The sequence below is a fragment of the Delphinus delphis genome, chromosome X, assembly GCF_949987515.2.
Source record: "Delphinus delphis chromosome X, mDelDel1.2, whole genome shotgun sequence".
NCBI lineage: Eukaryota > Metazoa > Chordata > Mammalia > Artiodactyla > Delphinidae > Delphinus > Delphinus delphis.
This window is the reverse complement of record NC_082704.1, coordinates 83,168,546-83,195,978: the sequence shown is the minus strand read 5'-3', so window position 1 is coordinate 83,195,978 and position 27,433 is coordinate 83,168,546. Positions and strand designations below refer to the sequence as shown.

Genomic DNA, 27,433 nt, shown 5'->3' with positions numbered 1-27,433 from the left:
TGTAGCTGAAAATAACACCTATGTCTAAGTAGCGAAAATGTGAGTGCTGACCTAAAACACACACAGGGATAAGCAATAGAAAACGTCCTAAAAATGTTTAGGAAACCGTTTGGATATAGTGGTCCTTTGTACCAGATGCAACTGCTAAAAACAATCCTGTTCACAATAGCGCCATAACCGTACAGTACATATGAACAATCTGCAAATGATTTGTGAGAACTGGGTGATGTAAAAGACGATTTGAAAAAGTAGAGCCACTACTTGCTGATTGGACTTGCTGATTGGAAAATTATCATTAGCGTTGTACCCAGACAAATGTGTGCTTAGGTTTTTTGTTTTTATTGTCATTATGAGCAAGTCCATTGGAAAACACTGGTGGGGCAGGGGTAGAAACTTGGCGCGACATCACGGGTTCACCAGTCCAGAAACAGACCTCTGTCACACACTGTCTTTGACAAGCACTGAGGTGGTTCCCTCGTGTTTCAGGTGTGTTGCGGGCCCAGTGCCTGCCCCTCTTCGGGAAGAGAGGCAGGGGCTCACTTGGTAGACCCACCCTGGACGGCTCTGTGCTCCTTCATGACCCCCTCCCCCCGCAATCGCCACTGTTGAACTCCTCGACGACCACGCTGCACACGGTGCTCGCGTCCAGGCAGTGCGTGCCCGCGTCCAGGAAGTGTGAGGCGACGCTGTAAACTCTGGGGTGAGAGACTAACGCGTGGAAACTCTGCACCCTGCACCTGCTGCAGAAGCTGTGCAAAGCTGGGTGGGTGTGGGATTGGTACATCATGATGCTCCTGGCGCCCAGGAAGAGCATGAAGCGCGAGACTGGGACAAGGAAGTGTGGGTGCTGCTTCTTCCTGCACAGCCTGCAGCTGCAAACCAGAACTCACAGGTTTGCAGGGGCCCAGGCTCAAATTTAACCGTGCGGCAGTGGTTCACCCACAGTGTAGTTCACCAGGCCTGGGGACTCGAAGGTGTCCAACAAGCTTGGCCGTATGCATGCAGCTGAGGCCTCACAGCTTCCCCAATGTCTCCAGCGCTCTGGCTGCGTGCCCAGGTGTATCTCGTTGAGGGGGATACGGAGGGTGCTGGCAGCTTCGGGGCTTGTGGCACACCTTTGGAGCCCGCCTCCTGGGCCCGCCGCCACCAGCGCTTCTGCTGAATCCTTACCAGATCCCACCTGGCCGCCGCTGGCCTCCTCCCCGCGCGTGGCTCCCCACCCGGATTTGGATAGGTGGGCACCGCGTGTCCCTGACCGGATGGCTGCACAGGCGGCGGCAGGATCCCCGGTTTCCTTTTGGACCCGCGGCTGAACGTTCGCGCTGCTCCTCGCTCTGCCCAAAGTGCCTGCAGCCTTCAAGTGTGTGCCCCACGGCCCCTGGTTTCCCAGTAAGTTACTGAGCAGCCTCATTGCATCAGCCTGATTGACCACTTGTGCTGTGAAGAGACCCTTCCCTTGCCCCTATGAAACAGCCTTTACTGGCCTGAAATTCTGGCTGAGCCCATCAGCTGCTTCTTCTCCTAACTACTGTTTTCTATTGTCGATGCAAATCAGCAGCCTAACCTTAAAATATTGAAACACTGAAAATACTGCAGACCTTTTAGCTAGCATGCAGCAGCAGGCAGAACAGTTCAAAATAAGCATTGTTCACCTAGTAGAGTCAAACTGAGGTATACAAAAAGACTTTCTGTGTAGTGTGTGAGTAGTTGTGCTAAAGTTGGGAGTAGTAAAGATGATGACTCACAATACTGTGTTACAACACACCAGTGGATCCATAGAGAAACTGGATGTTAACCTCAATATAGGACAAAAAGTCACTTATTTAAGTTCATTCTCTAAGAACAGGAAGTAAAAGAAGAAACAATACATTAATTTGTCCATCTGTACCAAGAACAAATTAACAGCTCTGGGAAGCATAGATAGGAAGCTGAACCGTTCTCTGGAGATTGATGTGATCATTGGGCATGGCCAGAGGAGAGACCCCACAAAATGAACATAGATCCTCTTCCCTGAGGTGTAACAGTTAAACAGTGAGGAGTCTTCAAAAAATTACTTCCTGAATTAAGTAGTGACACCTACACATATTGGCTGCAAGCAGAGATGCACAAATCCACCCACAATCTAAATTCAGTCATTCTTAACATTTTGTCATATACACATATCTATATGCATGCATATATGTATGTAGTTTTTCAAAAACATTTTTAAGTAAGATACACATATCAGTGCCATTTCGTCTCTCAGTACTTCAGCACTCCTGGCCTAAGAATAAAGACATAATTTATAGCCACAATATCATTATCACACCTATAAGTCAATGATAATTTTCTAATTTCATCTAACTTCCAGTGTAATAGGGAAGACCTTTTGTATTCTATTACAAGTTAATCACTAAAGGGATGTTGCCTATAAAGCTTAAATTATACCTAATGGTCCATCTCTGGGAACCCTGCCTCCCAGGTAATGAGTGTTAAGCTAAAATACCTTCGTTTAGCTCATAGGAAATGTCCTGACCAGGCCCACCTGTGAATGGCTGTGCAAAGGAACAAATTAACACATCCCCTCCGGAGTCTGGCTGGAACCAGGGCTTTACCCCCTCCCCTTTTAGTATAAAAGAAGCCTGAATTTTAACTCAGGGAAGGTGTTTCTTTGGGACACTAGTCCACTATCTTCTTGGTCTGCTGGCTTTCCGAATAAAGCTGCTATTCTTTGCCCCACCCAACAACTCATCTCTCAATTTATTGGCCTGTCGTGCGGTTAGCAGCACAAGCTTGACCTCAGTAACACCAGTATATATTTTCAATTTCCAAATTGTTTCCTAAATGTGTTTTTAAAATTTCCCCCCTCAACACAGGATCTATTAAAAACCACACATTAAATTTGGTTATGTCTTATTAGTCTGTTTAATCTAGAACAATCTCACCACCCTTTTTTTCTCCATGATACTGATTTTTTTTTAACAGACCAGGTCAGTTACCTGCTGATTTTACCTGATTGCTTCCTTGTGGTGTCATTTAGATTGTTCTTCTACCCAATTTATTTCCTATACAGCTAAAACTCAGGGCTAAAGGTTTGATTAGATTCAAGTTACACATTTTGGCAAGTATGTTGTTTTGGCAGATGTTGTTGCATACATCATACTGCATCATATCAGAGGTTCATGATGTCAAGTTATCCCAGTAGTAATGATACTAAATGTTATTCTTCGTTAAAATGATGATTTCCAGGTTTCTCCATTGTGAAGGTACAGTTTTTACTTTGCAATAAACAAGTAATCTGAGAGGTGTTATTTTGACACTGTGTAACTATCTTGTTCCTTTCCAACCCTTTGCCTAATGGTTTAAGAATCCATTGGTAACCTTTGATTGAACCAATTATTTTATTGTTAAATTACAAAATAGTGATTTTCTGATTCTAGATTTCCTTCTACTTTTATTAGCTTTCATTCATCCATAAAGATGAGCTTTCTCTCATCAGCTGCAGATGGACTATTTCTCCTTTAAAGGCAGGGTATGTACTTTATTCTTTACTCTGCAAACTGATAATTATAGGTAAAGAGTAGGAGTAATATTCTAATTCAAAAAGATACATGCACCCCAATGTCATAGCAGCACTATTAACAGTAGCCAAGACATGGAAGCAACCTGAATGTCCATCAACAGATGAATGGGTAAAGAAGATGTGGTGTATATATATATATATATATATATATATATATATATATATATATACACACAATAGAATTTTATTTGGCCATAAAAAAGAATGAAATAATACCATTTGCAGCAACATGGATGGACCTAGAGATTATCATACTAAGTGAAGTAAGTCAGACAAAGACAAATATCACATAATATCACTCATATGTGGAATCTAATTTCTAAAAATGATACAAATGAACTTATTTACAAAACAGAAACAGAGTCACAGACACAGAAAACAATCTTATAGTTACCAAAAGGGAAGGGGGAGGAGGGATAAATTAAGAGTTCGGGATTAACAGATACACGCCACTATACATAAAATAGATAAACAACAAGGATTTAGTGTATAGCACAGGGAACTATATTCAATATCTTGTAATAATCTATAATGGAAAAGAACCAGAAAATATGTATAAATGAATCACTTTGTTGTACGCTGAAGCTAACACAATATTGTAAATCAACTATTCTTCAATAAAATAAAAATAAATAAAAATTTAAAAAGAGTAGCAGTAATAGTTATCTCCAATTACTGAAAATTATTCCCTCTCTCTGTCTCTTTCTCTCTTTTCCTCTGGGTATTATTTTGCACTCATGGATTTTTATTTATTCAGTAATTTACAGTCAATTTTTTAAAGTTTAAATTGTCCCAACTTTGGCCCATGGGAACCCTTTCAAACCAGCTCCTTCCTGTATCCTTTTGCATTTACCCATTAATCTTTGAGCACTTCCTTGTTTTCCAAATCAACTAGATGCCCCAGGCTCTCCTTGGACTTTTACTATCCTGGCCCTGGAATTACACATTTCTACAAAGAGCTCTGGTTTCTTTTAGTGGAGCATTATATTCAGAACAATGCCTGGGTACATCATGGCACACTTTTTACTACTGAACTTTTTATTGTGGTAATTGTAGATATGCATACAGTTGTAATATATAACATGGAAAGATTCCTTGTACCCCTTACCCAATTTCCCCCAATGATAGCATTTTGCAAAACTATAGTATGACAACTAGGATATTTTTATTGATAAAATCCATCAGATTTCCCCAGTTTTATGTATACTCCTTTGTGTGTGTGTGTATTTATTGATAGTCCTATAGTATAAGCCTGACAGTTGGCTTTTCTTTTTGTAATGCAAGTACCTGACTTAAGCTTTGATTGTCTAGGCATCCACTTCAAAGAAGCATTCACTTCAAAGGTGGCTATCTCAATAAACACAGTTGCCACCTATGTGACTACATAAAGAACCTGGCTGAACCCCATAGTCACCCCAAACTCCTTTTAGAGATCTTGGATGATTTTTATAACTGACCATTTGGGCCGCTTGTCTTTTTTTCTTCCCGACCTTTAAATTCCCATTCCTATGTTTTAAATTCACCAACATAAAGTGCAGACAAAAAAATGTTTCTTGCCATTTCAGTAAACAACAAATGTTGCCCACGACCAAGCCATCAGCCACTGCAGCCAACCCCCCCCCTCCGCAATGGTGCACACTGAGGGGAATTCAGGATGGAGAAAAACAGGATACTGGCCCTAGATAGTTAAGATGCATATATATCTAAGGAAAAATTTCAGTGACCCCAGTTTCTTGCATCTTCCCCTACATAGAAAAACACTAAAATCAACTTGAGATGTCTGTTTTTGTGATTAGCAGTAATCTTCTGATGATCGACTATATATTTTTTTTTCAGCAAAAACTCCTATATATCCCGGCTCCTCCTTTACCTCTTCAGAACACTTCCTCAGAGTTGAGAGGCTGTCTCCCAGGCAATAGTCCTCAGTAATTTCCCTGAGTAAAACATAACCATGACTTTTAGGTTGTGTGTTTTTCTTCCAAAGACAAGAGGGAGCCCATAAAACACAAGGCCCCCCACTCTAGACCTCTAAAAGCAGAACCCCAGATCTTGCCCTCTCTCTCTACCTGTGACCTTGCTGTGTGGCCCCAGGTGTGCTATGTCATTTCCAGGACCTGTAAGTAATAAACCTTCTTTTCAAAGTTTCTTGATGGTTATTGCTGAGTGTGTCTTGTGATTATAATAAGAACCACAAGGGCCAGTCCAGCCACAACATTGATTATTGATAGGTTGAGACCAGCACAAAACAAGTTCTATGCAATTATATCACATATATAGGTAAGTATCCCATCATCACAATTATTAACCACTGGTATGATAAATCTGTTTAATATTTCTAAATTTTGTCATTTCCAAAATTTGATATAAATGAAATCAAACAATATGTAGCTATTTGAGATTGGCTTTTATTCACTCAGCATAATACTCTGGGTAACGTCCAAGTTGTTGGGAGTATCAATAGTTCATTCTTTTTATTGCTGAGCAGTATTTCATGGTGTCTGTTTTATACAGTTTGTTTAAAAATTTACCTGTTGAAAGACATCTGTGATGTTTCCATTTTTTAGTTATCACAAATAAATCTTCTATGGACACTATGTACAGGTTTCTCTATGAACATAAGTTTTCTTTAAGATAAAGAGTTCATTTGCTGGGGTGTATGGTAGTTGTATATTTAGTTTTATAAGAAACGGCCAAACTACTTTCCAGAGTGGCTGTACAATTTTACAATTTTACCAGCAATGCATGTGATCCAATGATGTCTCCATATTCTCCCCAGTGTTTAGTGTTGTCATTAATTTTTATTTTAGCCATTCTGATAGGTGTGTAGTGATATCTCATTGTGGTTTTCACTTGCATCTTCCTCATGGTTAATGATATAGGACATCTTTTCATGTGCTTATATGCCATCTGTGTATCCTCATGTCTTTGTCCATTTTCTAATTGGGTTTGGTTGGGATATTTTTGTTTTGCATTTTTACTGTTGAGTTTTAAGAGTTATTTATATATTCTGGATAGTTTTTTGTTGGATATGTGGTTTACAAATATTTTCTTCTAGTCTGTTCTGATTTTTTCATCCTGTTTACAATGTGCTTTGCAGAGCAAAAGTTTTGGATTTTCATGACATCCAATTTATCAATTTCTCTTTTATTGATCATGACTTGCTGTCAGGCCTCAGAACTCTTTGACCCTAAACCCCAAAGATTTTCTTAAGTTTTATCCTCAAAGTTTTAAAGTTTTATATTTAAGTCTGTGATTCACTTTAATTTTTATATAAAGTGTTAGGTTTAGATTAAGGTTTCTTTTTTTTTTGTCTATGGATGTCCAATGACTTCAGCACCATTTCTTTTTTTAGAACTATTTTATTTTATTTTATTAAAAATATTTTTTAACACCATTTCTTGAAAAGGTTATGAAAAAACTGTTCTTCCTCTATTGAATTGTTCTTGCACCACTGTCAAAAACCAGATGAACATATTTGTGTGGGTCTATTTCTGGGTTCTCTATCCTGTTCTATTGATCTATGTATCTATACTCACACTAATACCACACAGTATTAAGTATTGTAGCTATATAGTGTGGCTTCATATCAGATAGACTAATTCCTTGCACTTTATTCTTCTTTTTCAAGATGATTTATGCTATTCTAAGGCCTGTGCCTTTCCATACAATTTTTTTTTTTTGCCACACCACACAGCATGCAGGATCTTAGTTCCTCATCCAGGGGTTGAACCTATGCCCCCTGCAGTAGGAGCACAGAGTCTTAACCGCTGGACCACCAGGCAACTCTTCCATACAAATTATTTTCTTCTCCAAAAAAAGCCTGAGAATTAGATGATTTATTTTCTTATTGTTATTTTTTTAGAACCTGGAGGGAGATGCCTTTTTTTTAATACATCTTTATTAGAGTATAATTGCTTCACAATGCTGTGCTAGTTTCTGTTGTACAACAAAATGAATCAGCCATATGCATACATATATCCCCACATCCCCTCTGTCTTGAACCTCCCTCCCACCCTCCCTGTCCCACTCCTCTAAGTCATCGCAAAGCACCGAGCTGATAAATAAGCTTCTATATGTCTACAAAAACCTGGCTGGAATTTTAATATTGAATTGCATTAAAACTACAGATCAATTTGGGGAGAATTGATATCTTTACTATGTTGAATCTTCCAATTTCTGAACATGGTATGCCTCTCCATTTATTTAGTTATTCTTTGATTATTTTCATCAGTGTATTTTAATGTTCAGCATAAAAATACTGTACATGTTTTGTTAAATACATACCTAAGTATCTTAGTCTGTTTGGGCTGCCATGACAACTTACCATTGACTGGGTGGGTTAAACAACAGAAATTTATTTTCTCACAGTTCTGAATGCTGGAAGTCCAAGATCAGGATGTCAGCATGGTCAGGTTCTGGTTAGAGTTCTCTTCAAGTGCTTACATTGCATCTCCTCAGTGCATGCATGTGAAGGGGCAGGGGGAGATCTCTTCCTCTTCTTTTAAGGCCACGAATCTTACTGGATTAGGACTCTGAATTTTTGAACTCATTTAACCTTAATTACTTCCTAAAAGCCTTATCACCAAATACAGTCACATTGGGACTTAGGGCTTCAACATATGAATTTGGGTGGGGACACAATTCAGGCCATAGAACTAAGTAATTCATTTTCTTTGGCATAATTGTAAATGGTATTGTATTTTTAATTTGGTTTCCACAAATTCATTGTCAGTATAAAGAAATGGGATAGATTTTAATGCATTGATCTTTTATACTGTGACATGGCTGACCTCACTTATACTAAATAGTAGGACGTTTTTGGTAGATTTCTTGGAATTTTACATGTAGACCATCATGTCATCTGCAAATAGAGACAGTTTTATTTTTCCTTCAAATTTTTATAATTTTTTCTTTATCTTGCCTTATTGCACTATGTAGAATTCCAGTATTATGTTGAATAAAAGTGGTGAGGGCATAAATCTTTGCCTCCTTTTCAATCTTAGAGGGAAAGCATTCAGTCTTTCTTCATTAACTATTTTGTTGGAAGTAGTTTTTTTGCAGATGCTCTTTACCAAGTTCAGGTAATCATCCCCTCTATTCTTAACTTGCTTAGAGGTTTGGTTTTCCCTCAATTTTTTTAAAAATTGAAATTTATTTGACATATAACTGTACATTTCAAGTATACAACATGGTGATTTGATACATTTATATAGTATAATATGACTGCCATTGTAGCAATAGTTAACACCTCTACACCATCACCTAATTATCATTTCTTTTTTGTGGTGGGAATAAATAAGATCTAGTCTCTTAGCAATTTAGATGATTATAACACAACATTGTTGTCTATATTCACTACACTGTAGATTAAATCTCCAAGACTTATTTATCTACTAGTTGCAAGTTTGTACCCTTAAACAACATCTCTCTCATTCTCCCCAATACCCAACCCCTGATAACCAACATTTTGTCCTATGTTTTTATGAGTTTGGCCTTTTTAGATTTCACATGTAAGTGACAGCATACAGCATTTGTCATTGTCTGATTTATCTCACTTAGCATAATGTCCTCAAAGTCCATCCATGTTGTCACAAATGGCAGAATTTCTTCTTTCTCATCGCTGAATAATATTCCATATTATTATCTGTCCATAGCAGACACACATCTTACATCTTCTTTATCCATTCATCCATTGATGGATACCTAGGTTGTTTCCATATATTGGCTATTGTGAATAATGCTACAATAAAGATGGGAGTACATATATCTCTTTGATATTCTGTTTTCATTTCCTTTGGGTATACAGCCAGAAATGGAATTGCTGGATCATATGGTAGTTCTATGTTTTAAGTTTTTTGAGGATCCTCCAGTAGACAGAACTTAGAGCAGTGCATCTCGTTTTTCATTTGACTTGAAGGAGAGATGGTCAGATATGTGATTATATCCCAATTCAAGGGCTATGGCCAGAGGTTTGGCTGGATGGTCAGGGATTTAGAAAGAACATAGAAAATTGTTGACAAGGAAATTTGGGGAAGAGGTATGTGAATAGACCTCTCTGAATGGGCAAAAAATACAAAATTATTTGTGTCCCTTGTCGATGTCCTCTTAAGCGTGACCTCAGCAAAGGATGATTTTAATAATCCACTGACACATTCTCTAAATACCAGTCAGCCTCCTTCACCAGCCACACCACAATCCCTGTCATTGTTTATTGGGCTCATGAACAAAGTGACCATGTTGTGAGGGAAGGACGTTATGCATGGTCCCAGCCACATGCACTTCCACTCACCAAGGTTGACCAGGCTGCAGCCACTGCTGAGTGCTCAATCTGCCAGAAGCAGAGACCAATGGTCCCCAATATGGCACCATTCCCTAGGGTGACCAGTCAGCTACCTGGTGGCAAGTTGATTAAATGGGACCCCTTCTATCATGGGAGGAGCTGTGTTTTGTTCTTACCAGAAGAGGCACTTACTCTGGATATGGATTTACATTCCCTGCATGCGGTGCTTCTCCCAAAACTATCATATGTGGGCTTACAGAATTACTTATCCACTGTCATGGTATTCTACATAACAGTGCTTGTGCTTCTGATTAAGTTACTAACTTTTTAGCAAATGAAGTGCAGCAATGGGCCCATGCTCATGGAATTCACTGGTCTTACCATGTTTCAAACCGTGCTGTTCTATTTTGATAGAACAGTGGAATGACTCAGTTACAACTCCAGCTAAGTGGCAATATGTTGCAGAGCTAAGGCAAGTTTCTCAAGAAGGCTGTATATGCTCTGAATAAGAGTCCAATATGTGGTGCTGTTTCTTCCATAGCCAGGATTCATGGGTTCAGGAATCAGGGGGTGGAAATGGGAGTGGCAACACACACTGTTACCCCTAGTGACCCACTAGTAAAATTTTTGCTTCCTGTTCCTGTGACCTTATGCTCAGCTGGCCTAAAGGCCTTAGTTCCAAAGGGAAGAATGCTTCCACCAGGAGACACAACAATGACTCCTCTGACCTGTAAGTTAAGACTGCTGCCACACCACCTTGATCTTTTTGTGCCTCTGAATCAATGTAAAGAAGGGAGTTACTGTGCTGGCTGGGTGGCTGATCCTGACTACCAAGGGGACACTGGACAACTACTCTATAATGGAGGTAAGAAAGAGCATGTCTATTTTACATTTGGTAGTGTATATATGTCCATGCCACTCTCTCACTTCATCTCAGCTTCCCCTTCCCCTTCCCCGTGTCCTCAAGTCCATTCTCTACGTCTGCATCTTTAGCTAATGGGAAGCAGCCGCATAGCACAGGGAGATCAGCTCGGTGCTTTGCGACCACCTAGAGGGGTGGGATAGGGAGGGTGGGAGGGAGGGAGACGCAAGAGGGAAGAGACATGGGAACATATGTATATGTATAACTGATTCACTTTGTTATACAGCAGAAACTAACACACCATTGTAAAGCAATTATACTCCAATAAAGATGTTAAAAAAATAGCCAAAAAAAAAAAGAAAAAGAAAGAGCATGTCTGCAACACAGCAGATCCCTTAGTATTTCCACACCCTGTGATTAAGGACAATGAAGAATTACAAAAACCCAATTCAGACAGGATTGCTAATGGCCCAGACCCTTCAGGAACAAAAGTTTGGGTCACCCCACCATATAAATAACTATGACCAGCTGAGGTGTCTGCTGAAGGCATAGGGAATATGGAATGGGTAGTAGAAGAAGGAAGTTGCAAATACCAACTACAACCATGTGACCAGTTACAGAAATGGGGACTGTAATTGTCATGAGTATTTTCTCCTTATTTTGTTATGAATTTCTTTTTGTGTATATATACATAAAATAAGCATGTATCTTTTTTCTTTCCTTTCTTACCTCCTTATCATATGACATAAGATGTATTAACTGCATATGATAATATTTAAATGTTTTTAATTTTACATCATGGTAATTTTTTTTTTTGAGCAGAAACCAGTCTCATTTTATTTGGAAGACCAAGATCGTCATGGCTACCTAAACTCCATGGGTTTTGAGCAACAAATCAGGACAGTTACTAAGTTTGAATTTGCCTACAGGGGAGAGCTTTTATATAACTGTATTCCAAACCGTCCTTCCCTCTACATGGGACATCTGCTGGCTCTAGGGAATCTGGCTGGAATACCAAAAGCTGCTATAAAATGTATATTTTGTTGCCCCTTCTGATTATGTCTGGTTACTGCCATATGTTCTTTATGAATTCACAGTTATTCTTAGAAAATATCCTTAGGGGTGTGGTAAAAATTCACAGGACAGAGAAATATAGGAAAATGAGAGTTTGGTTTTCAACCACAGATTCAACAACCTGGCCCTAAACAAGACTTCTGGCCTTACAACTAAGTGCTTAGGAGTGGAGACAAGAAAACAACAGAAAAATGTAACCAGATCTGTCATTATTACTCCCGGTAGCAAGCGTAAGATGCCTATATTAGTTTCCTAGGGCTGCTATAACAAATTGTCACAAACTGGATGACTTGGAACAATAGAATTCCATTGTCCCACCATTCTGGAGACTAGAAGTCTAAAATGAAGGTGTTAGCAGGACCATGCTCCCTCTAAAACCTATAGGGGAGGCTTCGATTCTTCTTAGCTTTTGGTGATTTGCCAGAAGTCTTTGGCATCCCTTGGCTTGTAGATACATCACTAGAATTCTCTGTCTTCACATGGCCTTCTCTCTGGGTGTCTTCTCATTGTCTTCCCTCTGTGTCTGTCTATGTGTCCAAATTTCTCCTTATGACAATATCAGTCATATTGGATTAAGGCCCATCCTGACCTTATTTTAACTTGATTACATCTGCAAAGACCTTATTTCCAAATAAGGTCACATTCTGAGATACTGGGGGTTAGGACTTTGACAGATCTTTTTTTGGGGGGTGGGCATAATTCAACCCATAACCTCCTAATGCAGTCGCATTATTCTTTTGTTTTTTTCATGGTTGAATAATATTTTATTTATTGTGTGTGTGTGTGAATCTTTTTTTTTAACATCTTTATTGGAGTATAATTGCTTTACAAGACAACCCTCAGAATGGGAGAAAATATTTGCAAATGAAGCAACTGACAAAGGATTAATCTCCAAAATTTACAAGCAGCTCATGCAGCTCAATATCAAAAAAACAAACAACCCAATCTAAAAATGGGCAGAAGACCTAAATAGACATTTCTCCAAAGAAGATATACAGATTGCCAACAAACACATGAAAGAATGCTCAACATCATTAATCATTAGAGAAATGCAAATCAAAACTACAATGAGATATCATCTCACACCGGTCAGAATGGCCATCATCAAAAAATCTAGGAACAATAAGTGCTGGAGAGGGTGTGGAGAAAAGGGAACCCTCTTGCACTGTTGGTGGGAATGTAAATTGATATAGCCACTATGGAGAGCAGTATGGAGGTTCCTTAAAAAGCTAAAAATAGAACTACCATACGACCCAGCAATCCCACTACTGGGCATATACTCTGAGAAAACCATAATTCAAAAAGAGTCATGTACTAAAATGTTCATTGCATCTCTATTTACAATAGCCAGGACATGGAAGCAACCTAAGTGTCCACCAACAGATGAATGTATAAAGAAGATGTGGCACATATATACAATGGAATATTACTCAGCCATAAAAAGAAATGAAATTGAGTTATTTGTAGTGAGGTGGATGGACTTAGAATCTGTCATACAGAGTGAAGTAAGTCAGAAAGAGAAAAACAAATACCATATGCTAACACATATATATGGAATCTAAGGAAGAAAAAAAGATCATGAAGAACCTAGGGGCAAGATGGGAATAAAGACACAGACCTACTAGAGAATGGACTTGAGGATATGAGGAGGGGGAAGGGTAAGCTGTGACAAAGTGAGAGAGTGGCATGGACATATATACACTACCAAACGTAAGGTAGATAGCTAGTGGGAAGCAGCCGCATAGCACAGGAAGATCAGCTCGGTGCTTTGTGACTACCTAGAGGGGTGGGATAGGGAGGGTGGGAGGGAGAGAGATGCAAGAGGGAAGAGATATGGGAACATAAGTATATGTATAACTGATTCACTTTGTGATAAAGCAGAAACTAATACATCATGGTATTTAAGTATGGCTGATCAGGGAGACGAGTAATCATCACCCAAGAAGTTTGTATCTTTTTTGAGGAAAAGGTTAGTGCATTTTCAGTTGTAGGCAGGATAGCTGTATCATGTTAGGTAGAAGGATGACCTTGTTATTGTCTTTATTTGGAGATTAAGTATGGTTTAAGGAGATGTATACAGGTGCCAAGTTGACATGGGGTGAACTTGTAATGCTTAATTTTATGTGTCAACCTGGAGGGTGATTTTGGATGAGATTAACATTTAAATCAATGAACTCTGAGTAAGCAAATTATCATCCATAATGTGGGTAAGACTCACCTAATCAGTTGAAAGCCTGAATAAAACAAAAAACTGGCCTTCCAGAGCAAGAGGGAATTCTGCAGCAGATTGTCTTTGGACCTCTTAAGCACCATTGGCTTTCCTAGGTCTCCACCTGCTGGCTTTCAGACAGGAGCTGCGCCATCAGCTCTCCTGTGTTTCCAGCCTGCCAGCCAACATTGCATTTTTTGAATTTGTCAGCCTCCATAATCGTGTGAGGCAATTATTTATAATAAGGCCACACACACACACACACACACACACACACACCCCCTATTGGTTCTGTTTCTCTGGAGAACCCTGACTAATAGAAATACTTTTTCAGCCCCACATTCTTTCTCATCTCCTGGGGCATCAATGATATGAATATTAGATTTTTTGCTAGACTTCAACAATTCCTTGATACTCTGCTCATTTCACTTTTTCAGGCATATACTTTCTGTTCATTAGATTCAGTAAAATTTATTGATCTCTCCACAAGCTCACTGATTCTATTTTCTGTCATCTCTACACTACTATTGAGCCCATCCAGTGAACTTTTTGTTCTGTTATTATGTTTTTTGGTTCTATAATTTCTATTTGCCTCTTTTATATACTTGTACTTCTTTTCTTAGTTTTTTTCCTTTTTTCAAGCAAATTTTTGATTACTTTTTAAAAATTAATTAACTTTTTATTGAGGTATAATTGACATGCAACTTTCTATTAGTTTCAGGTGTACAACAAAATGATATATTTGTATATATTGAGAAATGATCGCCACAATAATTCTAGTTAACATCCATCACCTCATATAGTTACATAATTTTTTTTCTTGTATTGAGAACTTTTAAGATTTACTCTCCAGAGTGAAGTAAGTCAGAAAGAGAAAAACAAATACCATATGCTAACACATATATATGGAATCTTATAAAAAAGAAAAAAGGTCATGAAGAGCCTAGGGGCAACACAGGAATAAAGACACAGACCTACTAGTGAATGGACTTGAGGATACGGGGAGGGGGAAGGGTAAGCTGGGACAAAGCGAGAGTGGCATGGACATATATACACTACCAAACGTAAAATAGATAGCTAGTGGGAAGCAGCCGCATAGCACAGAGAGATCAGCTCGGTGCTTTGTGACCACCTAGAGGGTGGGATAGGGAGGGTGGGAGGGAGGGAGATGCAAGAGGGAAGAGATATGGGAACATATGTATATGTATAACTGATTCACTTTGTTATAAAGCAGAAACTAACACACCATTGTAAAGCAATTATACTCCAATAAAGATCTTAAAAAAAAGATTACTCTCTTAGTAACTTTCAAATATACAGAACATTATTATTAACTAATTTTATAATTGGAAATGTGTACCTTTTGATTCCCTTCACTCAATTCTCTCACCTCCCCACTCTCTCCTCCCCCCACCTCTGGCGACCACCAATCTGTTTTCCTGTTCTCTACATTTATGAGCTTATTGTTTTGTTTTTTTTAGATTCCACATATAAGTGATATCATATGGTATTCGTCTTTCTCTGTCTGACTTACTTCACTTAATATGATAATCTCTAGGTCCATCCATGTTGCTGCAAATGGAATTATTTCATTCTTTTTTATAGCTGAGTAGTATTCCATTGTATATGTGTACCACATCTTCTTCATTCATCTGTTAATGTACATTTAGGTTGTTTTAACATTTTGGCTATTTTAAATAATGCTGCAATGAACATGGGAGTGTAGGTATCTTTTTAAGTTCGTGGGTTTTTGTTTTTCTTTTATGACTAAATACTCAGAATTGAAATTGCTGGATCATATGGTAGCTCTATTTTTAACTTCTAAAGTATTTCCATAGTGTTTTCCACAGTAGTGGCACATATTTACATTCCTACCAACAGTGCACTAATGTTCTCTTTTCACCACATCCTCACCAACACTTGTTATTTCTTGTTTTTTTGATAATAGCCATTCTACCAGGTGTGAGATGGTATTTCATTGTGGTTTTGATTTGCATTTCCCTTATGATTAGTGATGTTGAGCATGTTTTCATGTACCTGTTGGCCATCTGTATGTCTTCTTTGGAAAATTGTCTATTCAGATCTTCTGCCTGCTTTTTAATAAGATTGCTTGTTTCTTTGCTATTGAGTTGGGTGAGTTCTTTATATATTTTAGATATTAACCTCTTATTAGATATATGATTTGCAAATATTTTCTCCCATTCTGTAGGTTACCTGTAATTACTTTTTGAAGCAGTTTTATAGTGACTGCTTTAAAATCTTTATGAGATAGTTCCAACATCTAATTCATCTCAGTATTTGGTGTCATTTGATTGTCTTTTCTTGTTCAAGTTTTTATCTTCCTGATTCTTGGTATAATAAGTGATTTTCAATTGTTTTCTGAACACTTTAAACATTAGGTTAAGAGACTCTTTGCCCTTTCTATATCTTCTATTTTATCAGGCAACCACGCTGTTAGGTTTAGTGTATAGGTTCTGGCCTGTAATTCCAATGACAATTTAGTCTCCTGAGATTTTTCAATGCCATTTGATCTGCTTTATTCTTCTGACTCTGCTTGAGCTTCCATTGTTACCACATGCAGGGAAAGAAGGTGCTTCCTCATCTCCCAGTGTAGTTAAAGTGAGTTGTGGGGAAATCCAGACCCGTAGGACAGAAAACATTTCTCCTGACCTGTTTTCCAGCCACTCACTGCCAGGAGCTTCCCACTCTATCTCTGATAGTGCAGCCAGGGATGGGCTGCCTTTTGTCATTGTGTGGAAGGCCAGAGCCATGGGTCTGGGTGGTGGGTCAGGAGACCCTGGCCCTGTTCATTTTCTGCCACTGAGTATAGACCCAGGAGGCATCAGGCCTAGGATGCCTTCAGCCGTTGGATGGAAGGCCAGGACCCCTGGACCTAGGCGGCTGGCTGCCAGTGAGTATAAGTTCAGGAAACATTGCCTTGGGCTGCCTTCTGCATTTCAGTAGAGGACTGGGAGACACTAGGGCAACTGGCATTACCACTGCAGGTGGAAGGACTCATCTGTTGTCTCATGATGTGGAGCTGGGAGTGTGTCAGCTCTCCCTAGTTCTGCTGTTACTGCTTAGAGTAGATCAGATTCTGCTGCTGCTGCTGGCTAGTGTGAAGCATGGGAGATAGATTGTCCTCACTCTCCCAACTCAGCTGGTAAAGCTACCACAGACAGGTAAGCCAGCTGCTGCCACTGGGTATGGATCTCCCTGCTAAGCTTTCCCTTTCCCAGATCTTTGTTCAGAGAGAAAAAGCTTTTTTTTCTTTTCCATTTTTTTTTGGAGATTTTTTGGTCTGTACCTGTTAGCAGTTTGGGGGTTGCAGACCCAGTCTGGGTTATGGGAATGATTGATATAAAGAAAACCCAGGGAACTCTCTGTGCTGTCATTCTTCAAGTTCTGAGTTCACTATTCAGTCCATCTTCTTCTATCTTTTAGAGTCTATTGAATTATTTTCAGGATCTTTAGTTGTATTTAAAGAGGAGGATCAGAGAAAAGTGAGCCCATGCCATTGTCCCAGAAACAGACTATAATGACTAATTTTGACATACTATGATCTAAATATCATTGTTTTCTACTCTCTTGGCTCCAGCCAAGAAAGGTTTTGCATTTTAGACAAAATAAAACTCTCAGTCCCAGAGGGAAATTATTCCTGGAATGCAAGTGGAAATCAGTGGTAAGTCATACAACAAGTATCTAAAAACATTTTGGTTTAATTCTCCAGGGTCTGCTCTACTCCAGCAATAAAGGAAAACCAAGATTCAACTAGTTCTCTAAAATTATACTGGAGCTAGTTCATTTTTATTATAAACACTTGCAGCTCCAGGACACAGTAAAGCAGGAAACATGGAATGTAATAAAGATGGCTGTATCCCAGTTGCCATGAGAACATCTAGCACCCAGATCATTGTTTCTGAATGCTATTTCCTAATGAAAGGAATCACAGCTCCTTGGACAAATCATTGATTCCTGTGAAGGCATATGGAAAGTCTAAGATTAGTGTAGGACAGAAAATAAAGGAGTGCTCAAAAAACTTATGTGGGGTTGTCAAAAGAACACAGGAGGCAGCTTGAATGGGGCTTACACTGCCTAAATCTGCACAATATGAGGATTAGAATAGATAATGATTTAGAACATTCCCTAGGATAAATCATATGTTGCACCACAAAGCAAGCCTTAACAAACTTAAGATTGAAATCATGTCTACTATCCAAAATGGTATGAAACTAGAAACAGGAAGAAAACTGAAAAATCCACGTATACATGGCAACTAAACAATATGCTGCTGAACAGCCAATGTGTCAAAGAAGAAATCAAAAGGGAAATTAGAAAGTATCTTGAGACAAATGAAAATACAACATACCAAAACATAATGGATACAGCAAAAGCAGTTCTAAGAGGGACATTTATAACAATAAGTGCCTACATAAGAAAAAATATAGAGATATCAAATAAACAACCTAACTTTATACCTCAAGGAATTAGGAAAAGAACACAGTAAGCCCAATGTTAGCAGAAGGAAGGAAATAAAGAACAGAGCATAAATAAATGAAATAGAGACTAGAAAGACAATAGAAAAAAATCAATGAAACTGAGTTGTTATTTTTTTTGGAAAGAAACAAAATTAAGAAGCCTTTATCTACACTAACGAAGAAAAAAGAGAGAGAACATTCAAATAAATAAAATTATAAATGAAAGAGGAGACATTACAACTGGCACTACAGAATTACAAAGGATAAGAGGCTACTATGAACAGTTATATACCAAAAATTTGGATAACCTACAAGACATAATTCCTAGAAACACACAAATTACCAAGACTGAATCATGAAGATATAGAAAACTTGAACCAATAATGACTAAGGATACTGAAGCAAAAATCAAAACCCTCCCCAAAAATAAAAGCCCTCAACCAGATGGTTTCACTGGTGAATTCTACCAAAATGTAAAGAAGAATTAATGTCAATCCTACTAAATTCTTCCAGAAAATTGAAGAGGGGAGAACATTCCCAAACTTATTTTGTGAGGCCAGCATTATCTTGATACCAAAGCCAGATAAGGACATTACAAGAAAAGAAAACAATGGGCCAATATCCCTGATGAATACAGATGCAAAATACAAGGATATATTGTACAACACAGGGATATTTTATAATAACTATAAATGGAGTATAACCATTAAAAACTGTGAATCACTATGTTGTACACCTATAACATATAATATTGTACATCGGCTATAAGTCAATAAAAAATAAAGTCTTTTAAATGAAAAAAATTCTCAACAAATTCTAGCAAACCAAATTCAACAGCACATTAAAAGGATCATACACCATGACCAAGTGGCATTTATCCCTGGGATGGAAGGATGGTTCAACATATGCAAATGAATAAATGTGATACACCACATTAATAGAATGAAGGACAAAAATCATATGATCCTCTCAACAGATGCAGAAATAGCATTTGACAAAATTCAACATCCTTTAATGATAAAAGCTCTCAACAAATTTGGTATAGAAGGAACATGCGTCTACATAATAAAGGCCATATATGACAAGCCCACAGCTAGCATCATACTCAATGGTGAAAAGCTGAAAGCTTATCCTCTAAAATTAAGAACAAGACAAGGGTGTCCACTTTCACCATTTCTATTCAAAGTAGTACTGGAAGTCCTAGCCAGAGAAATTGGGCAAGAAAAACAAAAAGTATTCAAATCAGAAGAGAAGAAAAATTGTCTTTTTTTTTACAGATGGCATGATTTGTAACATCACCAACAACTGTTAGAATGAACAAATGAATTCAGTAATGTTGCAGGATACAAAATCAACCTTACAAAAGTCAGTTGCATTTCCATACACTGACAATAATATATCTGAAAGAGAAATAAAGAAAACAATCCCATCTACAATAGCATCAAAACCAATAAAATACTTAGGAATAAATTTAACCAAAGAGGTAAAAGATCTCTACACTGAAAACTGTAAGGCATTAATGAAAGAAATTGAAGAGGGCACAAATAAATAGAAATATATCCCACATTAGTGAATCAGAAGAATTAATATTTTTAAAATGTACATATTACCCAAAGCCTTCTATAGATTTTCTATTAAAATTCCAGTGACATCTTTCACAGAAATACAAAAAACAATTCTAAATTTGCGTAGAACCATAAATGATCCTGAGTAACCAAAGCAATCTTGAGAAAGAAGAGCAAAATTGGTAGCATCCCACTTCCTAATTTCAAAATATACTAAAAAGCTCTAATAATCAAAACAGTATAGTATTGGCATAAAAAACATACATATAGACCAATGGAATAGAATTTAGACCCCAGGAATAAACACATGCATATATGTTCAACTAATATTTAACATGGAATATAGAAATATACAATGGGGAATAGGCAATCAATAAATGGTGTAGGGAAAATGGATATTCACATACAAAAGAATGAAATTGCACTCCTATCTTATACCACTCACAAAAATTAACTCAGAATGGATTAAAGACTTAAATGTAAAATGCAAAACCATAAATTTCCTGGAAGAAATCATACGGAAAAAAGCTCTTTGACATTGGTCTTGTCAATAAGATTTTGGAAAGGACACCAAAAGCACAAGCAACAAAAGTAAAAATTAAAATTTGGGACTACATCAAACTAAAAAGCATTTGCACAGCAAAAGAAACAATCAACAAAATGAAAAGTCAAACAAAATGGGAGGAAATTTTTGGAAACCATATATCAGATAAGAGGTTTATATACAAAATATATAAGGAATTCATATAACTCAATAGCAAAACAAACAAACAAAACAACAACAACAAAAAAAAAAGCCGGATTTGGTTCAAGACGGCAGAGTAGAAGGACATGCTCTCATTCCCTCTTTCGAGAACACGGGAATCACAACTAACTGCTGAACAATCATGGACAAGAAGACACTGGAACTCACCAAAAAAGATATCCCACATGCAAAGACAAAGGAGAAGCCACAATGAGACGGTAGGAGGGGCACTATCACAATAAAATCAAATCCCATAACTGCTGAGTGTGTGACTCACAAACTGAACACATACCACAGAAGTCCACCCACTGGAGTGAAGGTTATGAGCCCCACGTCTGGCTCTCCAAACTGGGGGTCTGGCAAACAGAGGAGGAATTCCTAGAGAATCAGACTTTGAAGGCTAGTGGGATTTGATTGCAGGACTTCGGCAGGGCTGGGGGAAAAAGAGACTCCACTCTTGGAGGGAACACACAAAGTAGTGTGCACATTGGGACCCAGGAGAAGGAGCAGTGACCCCATAGGAGACTGAACCAGACTTACCTGCTAGTGTTGGAGGGTCCCCTGCAGAGGCAGGGGCAGCTGTGGCTCACCAAGGGACAAGGACACTGGCAGCAGAAGTTCTGGGAAGTACTCCTTGGCGTGAGCCCTCCCAGAGTCCATCATTAGCCCCAACAAAGACACCGGGTAGGTTCCAGTGTTGGGTTGCCTCAGGCTAAAAAAAAACAACAGGGAGGGAACCCAGCCCCACCCAGCCCCACCCAACAGCAGACAAGCAGATTAAAGTTTTACTGAGCTCTACCCACCAGAGCAACAGCCAGCTCACCTACCAGGAGTCCCTGCCATCAAGAAACTTCCACAAGCCTCTTAGATACCCTCATCCACCAGAGGGCAGACAGCAGAAGCAAGAACTACAATCCTGCAGCCTGCAAAACAAAAACCACATTCACAGAAAGATAGACAAGATGAAAAGGCAGAGGGCTGTGCACCAGATGAAGGAACAAGATAAAACCCCAGAAAAACAACTAAATGAAATGGAGATAGGCAACCTTCCAGAAAAAGAATTCAGAATAATGATAGTGAAGATCATCCAGGACCTCGGAGAAAGAATGGAGGCAAAGATCGAGAAGATGCAAGAAATGTTTAACAAAGATCTAGAATAATTAAAGGACAAACAAACAGAGATGAACAATACAATAAATGAAATGAAAATACACTAGAAGGAATCAATAGCAGAATAACTGAGGCAGAAGAACGGTTAAGTGACCTGGAAGACAAAATGGTGGAATTCACTGCTGCGGAATAGAATAAAGAAAAAAGAATGAAAAGAAATGAAGAGCACCTAAGAGACCTCTGGGACAACATTGAACACAACAACATTCGCATTATAGGGGTCCCAGAAGGAGAAGAGAGAGAGAAAGGACCCAAGAAAATATTTGAAGAGATTATAGTCAAAAACATCCCTAACATCAGAAAGGAAATAACCACCCAAGTCCAGGAAGTACAGAGTCCCATACAGGATAATCCCAAGGAGAAACACACTGACACACATAGTAATCAAATTGGCAAAAATTAAAGACAAAGAAAAATTACTGAAAGCAGCAAGGGAAAAATGACAAATAACATAACATACAAGGGAACTCCCATAAGGTTAACAGCTGATTTCTCAGGAGAAACTCTACAAGCCAGAAGGGAGTGGCATGATATACTTAAAATGATAAAAGGGAAGAACATACAACCAAGATTACTATACCCAACAAGGATCTCATTCAGACTCGATGGAGAAATCAAAAGCTTTACAGAAAAGCAGAAGCTAAGACAATTCAGCACCACCAAACCAGCTCTACAACAAATGCTAAAAAGAACTTCTCTAAGTGGGAAACACAAGAGAAGAAAAGGACCTACAAAAACAAACCCAAAACAATTAAGAGAATGGTCATAGGAACATACATATTGATAATTACCTTAAATGTGAATGCATTAAATGCTCCAGCCAAAAGACACATATGCTGAATGGATACAAAAAGAACACCCACATATATGCTGTCTACAAGAGACCCGCTTCAGACCTGGGACACATACAGACTGAGAGTGAGGGAACGGTAAAAGATATTCCATGCAAATGGAAATCAAACAAAATCTGGAGTAACAATACTCATATCAGACAAAATAGACTTTAAAATAATGTTACAAGAGACAAGGAAGGACACTACATAATGATCAAAGGACCAACCCAAGGGCTTCCCTGGTGGTGCAGTGGTTGAGAATCTGCGTGCTAATGCAGGGGACACGGGTTCGAGCCCTGGTCTGGAAGGATCCCACATGCTGTGGAGCAACTAGGCCCGTGAGCCACAACTACTGAGCCTTCACGTATGGAGCCTGTGCTCCGCAGCGAGAGGCCACTATAGTGAGAGGCCCGCACACCGTGATGAAGAGTGGCCCCCACTTGCCATAACTAGAGAAAGCCCTCGCACAGAAACAAAGACCCAACAGAGCAAAAATTAATTAATTAATTAATAAACTCCTACCCCCAACATCTTTAAAAAAATATAAAAAAGGACCAACCCAAGAAGAAGATATAACAATTATAAATATATATGCACCCAACATAGGAGCACCTCAATACATAAGGCAACTGCTAACATCTCTAAAAGAGGAAATCAACAGAAACACATAAATAGTGTGAGACTTTAACACCTCACTTATACCAATGAGCAGATCATCCAAACAGAAAATTAATAAGGAAACACAAGCTTTAAATGACACAATAGACCAGATAGATTTCACTGATATTTATAGGACATTCCATCCAAAAACAGCAGATTACACTTTCTTCTCAAGTGCACACAGAACATTCTCCAAGATAGATCACATCTTGGGTCACAAATCAAGCCTCAATAAATTTAAGAAGATTGAAATCATATCATGTATCTTTTCTGACCACAACGCTATGACATTAGAAATTAATTACAGGGAAAAAAATGTAAAAAACACAAACATATGGAGGCTAAACAATATGTTACTAAATAACCAAGAGATCACTGAAGAAATCAAAGAGGACATCAAAAAATACCTAGAGACAAATGACAATGAAAACATGATGATCCAAAACCTATGGGATGTAGCAAAAGCAGTTCTAGGAGGGAAGTTTATAGCTATACAAGTCTACCTCAGGAAACGAGAAAGATCTCAAATAAAGAATCTAACATTACACCTAAAGGAACTAGAGAAAGAAGAACAAACAAAACCCAAAGTTAGCAGAAGGAAAGAAATCATAAAGAACACAGCAGAAATAAATGAAATAGAAACAAAACAATAGATCATTAATACTAAAAGCTGGTTCCTTGAGAAGTTAATCAAAAAGATAAACAATTAGCCAGACTCATCAAGGAAAAGAGGGAGAGGACTCAAATCAATAAAATTAGAAATGAAAAGGGAGAAGTTACAACAGACACGGCAGAAATACAAAGCATTCTAAGAGAATATTACAAGCAACTCTATGCCAATAAAGAGGACAACCTGAAAGAAATGGACAAATTCTTAGAAATGTATAACCTTCCAAGACTGAACCAGGAAGAAATAGAAAATATGAACAGACCAATCACAAGCAATGAAATTGAAACTGTGATGAAAAATCTTCCAACAAACAGAAGTCCAGGACCAGAAGGCTTCACAGGTGAATTCTATCAAACATTTAGAGAAGAGCTAACACCCATCCTTCTCAAACTCTTGCAAAATATAGCAGAGGGAGGAACACTCCCAAATTCCTTCTACGAGGGCACCACAACCCTGATACCAAAACCAGACAAAGATGTCACAAAGAAAGAAAACTACAGGCCAATATCACTGATGAACATAGATGCAAAAATTCTCAACAAAATACTAGCAAACAGAATCCAACTGCACATTCAAACGATCATACACCATGATCAAGTGGGGTTTATCCCACGAATGTAAGGATTCTTCCATATATGCAAATCAATCAATGGGATACACCATATTAACAGTTTGAAGGAGAAAAACCATATGATCATCTCAATAGATGCAGAGAAAGCTTTTGACAAAATTCAACACCCATTTATATTAAAAACTCTCCAGAAAGTGGGCACAGAGGGAACCTACTTCAGCATAATAAAGGCCGTATATGACAAACCCACAGCAAACATCATTCTCAATGGTGAAAACCTGGAAGCATTTCCTTTAAGATCAGGAACAAGACAAGGAGGTCCACAATCACCACTATTATTCAACATAGTTTTGGAAGTCCTAGCCACAGCAATCATAGAAGAAAAAGAAATAAAAGGAATCCAAATTGGGAAGAAGTAAAACTCACTGTTTGCAGATGACATGCTACTATACATAGAGAATCCTAACGATGCCACCAGAAAACTACTAGAACTAATCAATGAATTGGTAAAGTTGCAGGATACAAAATTAATGTCCACAAATCTCTTGCATTCCTACTAATGACGAAAAATGTGAAAGAGAAATTAAGGAAACACTCCCATTTACCATTGCAACAAAAAGAATAAAATACCTAGGAATAAACCTACCTAAGGAGACAAAATACCTGTATGTAGAAAACTATAAGACACTGATGAAAGAAATTAAAGATTAATCAAACAGATGGAGAGATATACCATGTTCTTGGATTGGAAGGATCAATATTATGAAAAAATCAATATTGTGAAAAACTATACTACCCAAGGCAATCTACAGATTCAATACAATCCCTATCAAATTACCAATGGCATTTTTTACAGAACTAGAACAAAAAATCTTAAAATTTGTATGGAGACACAAAAGACCCCGAATAGCCAAAGCAGTCTTGAGGGAAAAAAACGGAGCTGGAGGAATCAGACTCCCTGACTTCAGCCTATACTACAAAGCCACAGTAATCAAGACAATATGGTACTGGCACAAAAACAGAAGTATAGATCAATGGAGCAGGATAGAAAGCCCAGAGATAAACCCACGCACCTATGGTCAACTAATCTATGACAAAGGATGCAAGGCTATACAGTGGAGAAAAGACAGTCTCTTCAATAAGTGGTGCTGGGAAAACTGGACAGCTACATGTAAAAGAATGAAATTAGAACACTCCATAACACCTACAAAAAAATAAACTCAAAATGGATTAGAGACCTAAATGTAAGTCCAGGCACTATAAAACTCTTAGAGGAAAACATAGGAAGAACACACTTTGACATAAATCACAGCGAGATATTTTTTAATCCATGTCCTCGAGAAATGGAAATAAAAACAAAAATAAACAAATGGGACCTAAAGAAACTTAAGAGCTTTTGCACAGCAAAGGAAACCATAAACAAGACAAAAAGACAACCCTCAAAATGGGAGAAAATATTTGCAAATGCATCATCAGACAAAGGATTAATCTCCAAAATATATAAACAGCTCATGCAGCTCAATTTTAAAAAAACAAACAACCCAATCCAAAAAAGGGCAGAAAGCCTAAATAGACATTTCTCCGAAGAAGACATACAGAAGGCCAAGAAGCACATGAAAAGCTGCTCAATATCACTAATTATTAGAGAAATGCAAATCAAAACTACAATGAGGTATCACCTCACACCAGTTAGAATGGCCCTCATCAGAAAATCTCAAACAACAAATGCTAGAGAGGGTGTGGAGAAAAGGGAACCCTCTTGCACTGTTGGTGGGAATGTAAATGGATACAGCCACTATGGAGAACAGTATGGAAGTTCCTTAAAGAACTAAAACTAGAATTACCATATGACCCAGCAATCCCACTCCTGGGCATATACCCAGAGAAAACCACATTTCAAAAAGACACATGCACTCCAATATTCATTGCAGCACTATTTACAATAGCCAGGTTATAGAAGCAACCTAAATGCCCATTGACAGATGAATGGATAAAGAACATGTGGTACATATATAGAATGGAATATTTCTCAGCCATAAAAAGGAACAAAATTGGGTCATTTGTAGAGACGTGGATGCACCTAGAGACTGTCATACAGAGTGAAGTAAGTCAAAGAGAAAAACAAATATCGTATATTAATGCATATATGTGGAACCTAGAAAATGGTACAGATGAACTGGTTTGCAGAGAAATTGAGACACAGAAGTAGAGAAAAAAAATGTATGGACACCAAGGGGGGAAAGTGGCAGTGGGTGGGGTCGTGGTGTGATGAATTGGGAGATTGGAACTTACAAGTATACACTGATGTGTATAAAATGGCTGACTAATAATAAATAAATAAACATTAAAAAAACAACAAAAAACCCAACAAAGAATCAAATTTATAATGGGTAGAGGAACTGAGTAGGCAATTTTTCAAAGGCAAACAAATGGCAAACAGGTACATAAAAAGAGGCTTGATATCACTAATCATAAAGGAAATGCAAATCAAAACCACAATGAGATATCACTTCACATCTGTTAGAATGGCTATTATAAAAAAAGGCAATAGCGGTGCCGCGGAGGAGTGCACAGCAACGGGTGCGGAGGGCAAAGCGGTGAGATTCCCGCACAGAGGATCGGTGCCGACAGGCACTCACCAGCCCGAGAGGCTTGTCTGCTCACCCGCCGGGGCGGGCGGGGCTGCGAGCTGAGGCTCGGGTTTCCGTTTCCGACGGAGTTCAGGGAGAGGACTGGGGTTGGCGGCTTGAACAT

The 27,433-nt window shown here is 38.3% G+C and overlaps 1 pseudogene; it reads right to left on the bottom strand.

Moving 5' to 3' along the window:
• Positions 1 to 482: 482 nt before the first annotated feature.
• On the bottom strand, positions 483 to 27,433 carry LOC132418195 (centromere protein V-like protein 3; annotated as a pseudogene).